Below are 8788 nucleotides of genomic sequence, written 5' to 3'. Positions count from 1 at the left end.
AGTGGCTTGTTTGTTGGCGGTGTGACGCTAGCAGGGTGACTCTGGGAATCGAAATGTCTGTTCAAATAAAACTTCTAAGTGCATAATTTGTGTGTGGTTGATTTAAATGCATTCTTCGTGGGGCCGCACCAGCAATTTGATCCAAATCGAAATACCTCAAGCAATGGACGACTTGCTCTAAAATGTGTCCCCACGTTTTGAATCAGCAAAGCAGAAGACTTTTCCTTCCACTTCAGCCGCAAATTTCAAAATGCTCTCAAAGCTAAATGTAAAGTTGTCTTTCGAGGGAGTCCCGGTCGCAGAGAAAACTCTTACAAAGAGAAGAAGAAGAGAAAGAGACGAAGAGGAAAAAACAACTTCATAAATGTAAAACCATGCACGTGGATTTGCTCTTGGTGTTTTTGCGTCAAGACCGATCATGTCTCATACTTTACGAGCATTCTTTGGCGCAAAAGCAGCGCACAGGTCACATCCTTATATCACTAAATATTTTTTATCACTAAAATCACAAGAACGAGCAACAACCAAATGCATCTGGACTGGTTGAGTTTTCTCATGCAAGTTAAAACAGAAGCTGCTACTTGGATGAGCGGTGAAACCTCATCAAATAACCTTTGTTTTGTTTTTGTTTTTGTCCTGGGTGACTGAGAACCTTCACAGACATGTCACATCCTTATGGAGTCTAGTGCATGAATAATGTTGAAAATAGTAGCAGCTCACGCAGCTCATGGACAGTCGCCCTCCTGTCACCCGATAAACTCTGCAGCCACTGAGGAATGTAGCATGTGTGTGTTTGTAGCCGTGCAGGACTGTGAGTTATGAGACTAACCATGCAAGAGGGGGGGAGAGGAGGGAACAGGCAGATTATGGCGTGTTTGTTTGCAGTTTTGATTTATTGCAAGCAGTTGTTTTCCATTAGCTCAAGTCTAATTGCAGACTTGTGCACCACAGTAGTTTTCGGGAAGTGAAGATGAACGGCCGCAGCTCTTCTGACTTTTACAGAGTCCAGATGTTTGTTCTGATAGTATTTTCTCAGGGGGGAAAAAAAACAAAAAGAAGCCACACCTTCCCATCAGGCTATCCCCTATGGCAAATGACATTAAGGAACACACCCTTGACTGTGCATCAACTGAAACAGATATACACTTTCTTTTTTTTGGTTTCTGCCAAGACGGCATTCCAGTGCTGGATGTCTTGTTCTTGAAGTCAAACTTTGAACCCTAATGGGCAGCTCTAGAAGCTCCTGGTGTCACGTATAATGATAAAGCGTTGAACTTCAAGTTGTGAATCTGCCCGAGCATGTTTTCTTTGCCTCTGGCAAAATAATGCATTTAACACAAAAGGAGGGAAAACATAATCAGAATAAATACTGAATCACTGGACAGTGCACATCTGTTGTCTGTGGGTGAATCCTTTTTTTTGTCTTCCCACTGACGATGAATCCTTCCAAATCTATTCAAGGTGTGTAAACTTGAGGCGTAGCCTCGGTATTCCCACCCTCTCACCCTCGGCTCCTTTCATTCCTAACTTTCCACAAGCAGGACGAGGCTTGCACGTTTTAATGGCTTTCTAGGGTTGCCAGAATTTAAGAATTACTTGCTCATACATCCAATAAATTAAGTTTTCAGTTGAGGCGCTTCCTGAGAAGAGACGTCTTGAACTTTCTGTCGTGACGGATCACTCAGGCATCCCCGTCTCACTCCCTGATCTGGCCCAGAGTCCTGCAGCATGACGGGTGCTCAAAGAACATCTTTTACCTGTGGTTACCTCTCTTTACTAAATCTGCTTCAAATTACAACATGTAATGTAGGTAGGATCACCTGCAACCACAAATACACCCAGGGTCATCTCTGAGATGTAGCTGTGCTCTTAGTAGCTTTATTAAATGCATGGTTTAGATGCCATGCCTTTGAGAGAGTCATTTCCAGGAGCTCTGATAAACCCGTGACCTGTTCAGGACCAAACAACAGACAAAGTCAGAGACTAGCTGGTTAAAAGAGTGATGCATGTAGCAGCTAAAACACAACTACAGATGGACGCTCTGTGTCTGAAGCACATTTGAGTGAAATCAGCTGTACAGGCCAGTGGCAAGTTCAGTTCATTTCAGAGGAAAGTTGTGGATTTGCTTGTATATCGGGGAAAAACTACACGTTTGTTTTTCTTTGCAAACTTCATGGGAACAGAGATCTGGTCTCAACCTATTATCAGCATTTCACTTTCCACCATTTACTAAACAAAAGAGGAGACAGGAGTCAATGACACAAACTATTTAATTAATATCTATGACGGCCGTTATCCACTTCCAGAGTATTTTAGCCGAATGAAATTATCCTGAGACAAAAATTCCTGCAGGGATCAGTTTGTGCAGCCCTGTGCGTTCCTCCCACGTCACCAAACTTATCCTGCAAAGCTCTGTGGATTCATTTTATTCTCCGTCCACTTTCTGGTGCACGCACAAAAGCCTTGTGGGGTTCGCATTTTCAAGTTTAATATAGAGGGACTTTTTTTGCATCTAGTTTTACAAGAAATAATAAAAATTGCACGATTAAAAAGTACCTTAAAACACAAGTCACTTCGTTTGGTTTAATTGGGGTCCTTTGAGGTCAATCCCAGAGCTTTGTGCATGCCTGAAAAAAAAAAAAAAAGATGATTTCAAATGACATAATGATCTGAGGCTCCTCCATCCTCCTAGAGCAGATCCTCCTATCAGATTAGTAATAATAATATATCCAACGGCCTGTGAATGTCTCACACCTGGCCCACAGGTGATCTGAAGGAAACTCGGAGGCGAACTTGCATTCCACGCTCAGAATCACACTCATGATTGGCTGAATTCATGGGTCATAGACAAACACAATCCTAACCGACTCAATTTGCTTCACAGCGTGTACAGACAGCTCGTCTCTCTCTTCTCCCTGACAGCCAGTAAGGAGGAGGAGCGTTAATAGTTTTGCGTTGTTTTTTTCACTGTCTGAGGGGCTGTCTCATCTTGTCAGGTCCTTGGCATCTCCGGCTCTGCATGTCCTCAACGGTGACTCTGAGTGTGTGTGCGCCAGGACAAAGTTTTCAGTCATCACGACAAAGGATTAAATGTGGTGATGAGTAAGTTGCATGATAATTGCTGGTGTTCGGGCTGTGCCTGCTTGTCTGGCGTTGGTCTCAGTTCCCAGAGATACTAGTGAAAACTCCAAACATGAAGTAAAACTTTCCCAGACTAGAAGGTTAGATTTCACCTGCTGCTCACTGGGATTAACTATAATAAAATTTAAATGTTTTAATTGAATCTACAGCTCTGTTTTCGACTGCTCTCTACTCCCCCCGACCTTTACTCACCGGGATCATTTCAGGTGCATAGAATTATTTGTGACAAATAATAAACTCGGTTGTTGAAGTTCTGACACTTTCAGCTAAATGTGTCAAATATCTGTCAATCTGCATGATCGATGTTAGAGTTTACACCTTGAACAAAGAATAAAGAGAAGAGCCGGGTGTGGCCGGGTGGTTTCTTGTCTCTTCCGTACCCTGAAGGTTTTTGACACTCTGCAGTTGACACCTGCACAGGTACTGAACAGACACACGGTGTGGAGGCGCTAAATTCTCATTCACATTCAAAACGAAAGAATGAATGAGTGCAATAAATACGCAGAGAAATATTCAAGTGTAGTATTGCACAGTCAGAAGTCAGAAGCTTCTGGAAATGTGAAAAAGTAAAATAAATGAAGAACAAAAAGCTGCATTTTATTTAATTTACACAGGAGCCTAATAAATATCCTGTGAAAGACGATCTTCACAAATGAGGAAGTCAGCGATTCAAAGGTCAAACAGGCACGAAAACTAAATGCAAACATGTCTGCGCCCTAAATATGAAGCCACAGCCAGCAGAGGGGCTAGTTTAGCTTAGCTTAGCTTAGCTTAGCATAGGGACTGGAAACCTATTTAACAGACACGAGAGTTACAACACTGCTTTCTTTACCGTTTGTTATTTTTATGCTTAATTTCATATTATATATGTCTCAGTCAGTTGTGGTTCAGCATGGTTAAAGCATATAAAGGTTTGCTAACCAACAGAGCAATAATCCTCTGAATCTAGTATAAAATCGATATAATATCAGAATAAACACATATAAAAAGCATTAACATGATACAATTCAGGAATTCTGTTTAGATAAATTACTGGTGTTTTTTACATTATCCTTATTAATTAAATAAAACACATTATAAATTATAAATTTTACTTCTGCCTCATTCTTATTTTATTTTATTCTCATGTGTCTTATCTTGTGACAAAATAATTTCCCTGTGTGAATCAATAAAATACAAGCAGGATATCTAAGGGGTGGTCCAGTCCAGCTCTATAAAGTTCATCACAAAGGAAAAGTCTTCAGCCTGATCTTAAAAGCAGAGACGGCGTCTGCCTCCACAGGAGAGGAGCCTGATAGCCGAAGCCTCTACCTCCCATTCTACTTTTGGAAACTCTAGGAACCAGAAGCAGACCTGCACTTTGAGCTCGTACTGATCTGTTGGGACGACGCGGTACAATGAGGTCTTTCAGATATGATGGAGCTAGGCCTTTCAGGGCCTTTTATGTCAGGGGGACGAGTTTAAATTCAATTCTAGATTTTAAAGGGAGCTAAAGAAGAGAAACTAAATCTGGAGTAACATGATCTCTCTTGCTAATTCCCGTCAGCGCTGCAACATTTTGAATCAATCGGAGGCTTTTTAAAAAGAATATTTGGAGCCAGACAGTAATGAGTTACAATAATCCAGCATGGAAGACACAAATGCATGAACTAGTTTTTCCGCATCACTCTGAGAAAGGATGTCCCTAAATTTGATGATATTACGCAGATGACATCCAATAATAATAATAATAATTAATTTATCGATCCCTTATGTGGAAACACTTCCTCTGCATCCATTTATACCCTCGGGGGGAGCAGGGAGCTGCCACTCGTGCAACATTGTGCACTGTTGCACAGCCCGTGACCCTTCGGCCCCAAGCTGCTTCTCTAACCGCGATGCCACAGCCCCCCCCCCTTATCTGAACTCAAGGGTGGGTCTGTGGGCTAGTGGTTGGAAAACTTCAGAACCACGAGGCCACGTGTTTGAGCCTCTCTATAGCCGGATTTCCACACCACAGCCTAGCTCTACACCACTCCACACCTCACTGCCCCACACCCCGGTTTTGCGAGCTTTAGCGACACCCACGCTCATTGCTACTAGCAACGGCGGGCTACACGGTAAAGTTATGTTCCAACAACCAGTGAACGAAAGAAAACATGCAGTTATGAGCTTTCAAGCAGAACACAATGAATGTAATAAAAGATAAAAACTTAGCGGAGGTCTGCACCAACGGTCTAATGGATTCAAGGCAAGCTTCCCTGTCGGCCTTAAGTTTTTTAAGCTTCTCCTTCATTTGTTTTACCGTCCTGATAAAGTTTTGGCTCAGCCGCTATCCGCTGGAAAACCTTGTCGTTCCCAGAGGTCCCGTCCAATTCCTGCTGTATAGACTATTCTCTTCTCCCAACAAGGACAGAAAGGACCTCACCCTTGGGTTGGTCCACAACAACATTACTTTTCCAGTCATCATTTAAAAGAATCTACCGACACGAAAGCAGAAAGTTGAAAGTGAGCAGCTTACTACTAGTCAATCCCATCTGTCTAGTCAAAACTAAAGGTACTAAAAAGTACCCAGAGAAGTATTTCAGTTCACCTTCTAACAATGGAAATAGTGATTTAATGTGGGCGGTGCAGAGCGGTGTGGAGGTAGGCCGTGTATGGAAAACCGGCTCATGTCCGTGGCTAAGGCCCCGAGCTGGTGCAGACTGTTTTATGTATGACTACTTGGATGTACATAGTCTACTGTATATACACTGCAAAAGAAGCTGAATAGATTTTCTTTTCTAGTATCAGATATTTTGGAGTGTAGAGGATACACAGTGTGTAACTGTTTGATTCTGACCAGGTAACGGTTCACCTTTTCCATCTGTACCTTTTCTATCCACTACTGAAATAATGAATCACAAGCAAGATCATTAAAAAAAAACGAGTTTGCTGGAACCAAAACCAAATGAAGTTTAAAACAGCTGCTGCTTATTCTTTCTGAATTCTGATCAAATGCACTTTCAGGCTAAATCTTGTTTGTACCTTAGACAGAGAGTCAAAGAAAATCCGGGCAGTTCTTGCAGCTTCAAAGACAAGGACAGAATAAGTTGACATGTCTGAGCTCAGTCCTTTATTTGTGGCTCATTAACGTCGTCCTACTTTATTGCTCGTGGCAATTTGGATTCGTTTCGTACACACAGAATATATTTGCACACACTTGCATGCGCTGATACCGTCTCTGTGGTGGAGGCTTGGGTGGAGCTGGTTACATAGCAACCGTGAACCAAAAGACACATTGACAGACACACACACACACACACACACATAAAGGGGAGCGTCAGGAGTTTTTCTCTCATGGCTTTGACAGCGGTAAATTTTTAATAACCCGGCTGAGTCAAGGAAACGAAACCAAGGAGGCAGCTCTCATTCTTGCGTTTACACCTGCGCAGGTGTGTGTTTGTGTGTGTGTGTGTGAGAGTGAGAGGGAGGAGGAGAGCTAAAGAGAGGACAAGACAAAGAGGAGACTCATTCGTTGCCTGTGGGAGTTTTGCATTGAAGGTGAAAGAGGTGACTGTACAGGGAAACTGAGAGGAGCTCTGTGCTCAGCTACAACACGATTTGACTTTGTTTTCGGTTTGTTTTACATGATGAATACAGATCATGACGTAAAATAATTTAAATGTGAACGCGTTCCCACTGTTCCTCTCAGATTTATCAGGAGCGTAGAGCAGACCGGCGGCAGGTCGCTGCTGCAGCTCACAGATCCTGTGACAGTGGTGTACCTGTGCAGCAGGGTGACATGGATATGCCTCCTGGGGGTATGGACACAGAGCCAGTTGGAAGGTGGTGTGGGGGTGGGGGTGGTAGTGGTGGAGGGTGAATAAGAGGGAGGGGCTGTCGGGGAGCTGCCACATGACACCTGAACCAATCTGGGTCACACGGAGACAAACGATGCTGCTTGAAATACGGAGAAATCCTTTCACTGGCAGAAACGGACCGTGATGCAACTGAGTTTGGACAGTTTTAAGGACAATGGCGCCGCAAACGATGCTGATCTTGCTGTAATTCCAGGTTTCTGTAGCATCTTTAAGCAGTGAGCATGTAAAGAAAACAAATAATCAGGTAAATAAATGTCTTAACGCACGGCTCGTAGTTTAATTCAATTACACAAATACACCAATAAACACACCTCGTAGGCTGCACACGACTCAAAGCAGCTTCATCTCATCTTTGTCTTCTTTGTTTACATTTATTCCTTGTAACTCTTCATTTAACTTAACTTTATCGAGTGTGCAGACAACCGACCGTGTTACTCATCCCTCGCCATGTGCCGCCTCGTTAAAAGTTGCACCATGTGGAAACAAAAACAAAGAGCACCACCTCAACTGAAACAGGTAGGCAGGAACTAAACATAAATGAATGAGAAAGCACTGAACTGACACGTGAGGCGGTTACAGTTTCCAAAAGCTTCCTGGTTATTGACTTGTTTACCAGTAGAAAACTAAAAAAAAAGAAGAAGAAGAAAATGGTCATGAATGATTCCTCTATGTGCGCATATAAATCATTCTAGTGTTTACTGGGACATTTTGGAGACATTACTGCAAACAAATTCAACTTGATTATTAAATTTGGTCTTATCTAATTTAATTATTATTTTATTTGTGTGGGTTGCATTCTGATGAACGCCTCAAAAATTCCTGAGCCATCTCTGGTATGTGCCATAATAAGGGTGTGGTTGGAGACTGAAACGGCAGACACACACTCATGGCAGACTCCTTCCGAACCTCCTCCTCCTTCTCCTCCTCCTCCTCCTGGATCTGTAACTCCTAATAAGTCTTTGGGGAGGAAAAGGGAGGTGAGACACTACTTGTCACCTCCTTGTCAAACCGTGAGCCGCACCCTGAAGACAAGCCTGGCGTCCGGGCATCAGGTTCGTACAGGACACAGGCCCAGAGCTGCCAACACACGTACACAAACGCACACGCTCGCTTCCACGGTGCTCAGGGAAAATCTGTCACTCACGTCCATCTCAAGGTCACCCACGCTCAGAGTCACGTGGGAGCAGCTGCAGCCGTTTGGAGATATCTCACTTCATCACATGTGAACATTCAGATGTGTCCACTGCAGTTCATTTTCTCCCTTGTTATTTAGTTATTGATTGATTTATTGTCTTATTAAGAGTCAATCTAAAAGCAAGGGCGCCTAGTTTGGTCGCCTGGCGCCCCCTGGCGGCTCAGAGGAAGCGCACCATCCCCCCCTCCAAAAAAATCCTCCCATTGTCTCCTCACACCAGATACTAATACTGCCTATTTATATGACGGTTATGAAAAAAGGATCATGTGACCCAAAACTGCCTCCGCGGGATGCTCGACAAGGACCCATCAGCGCAAACCACCCCACCCTTCAGAAAACCGGGAGCAGTGAAGATCCACTTCACCTCTTCCCCGCGAATCATCTGGAATCGGTGGGAAACATGAATGGTTGAGTAACGTGCTTTATATTCAGCCGAGAGGGCACAGGCTGCACAAAGGCGATCATTGTTGCCTGCAGATGCCCGTCAGTGGTGCAGTCGCTCTTTGAAGGTTCTCCAATCGCAGCGCATAGCGCGACCGACGGAGGGCGGGGTTTGGTGTGCCCCCCCCCGCCTTCATCCCTGCTCCAAGCCCCGCTTTGGCACCGCGTC

Source organism: Mugil cephalus, chromosome 6, assembly GCF_022458985.1.
Source record: "Mugil cephalus isolate CIBA_MC_2020 chromosome 6, CIBA_Mcephalus_1.1, whole genome shotgun sequence".
Classification (NCBI taxonomy): Eukaryota; Metazoa; Chordata; class Actinopteri; order Mugiliformes; family Mugilidae; genus Mugil; species Mugil cephalus.
The sequence above is the reverse complement of the archived record's forward strand: the minus strand, read 5'-3'. Positions refer to the sequence as shown.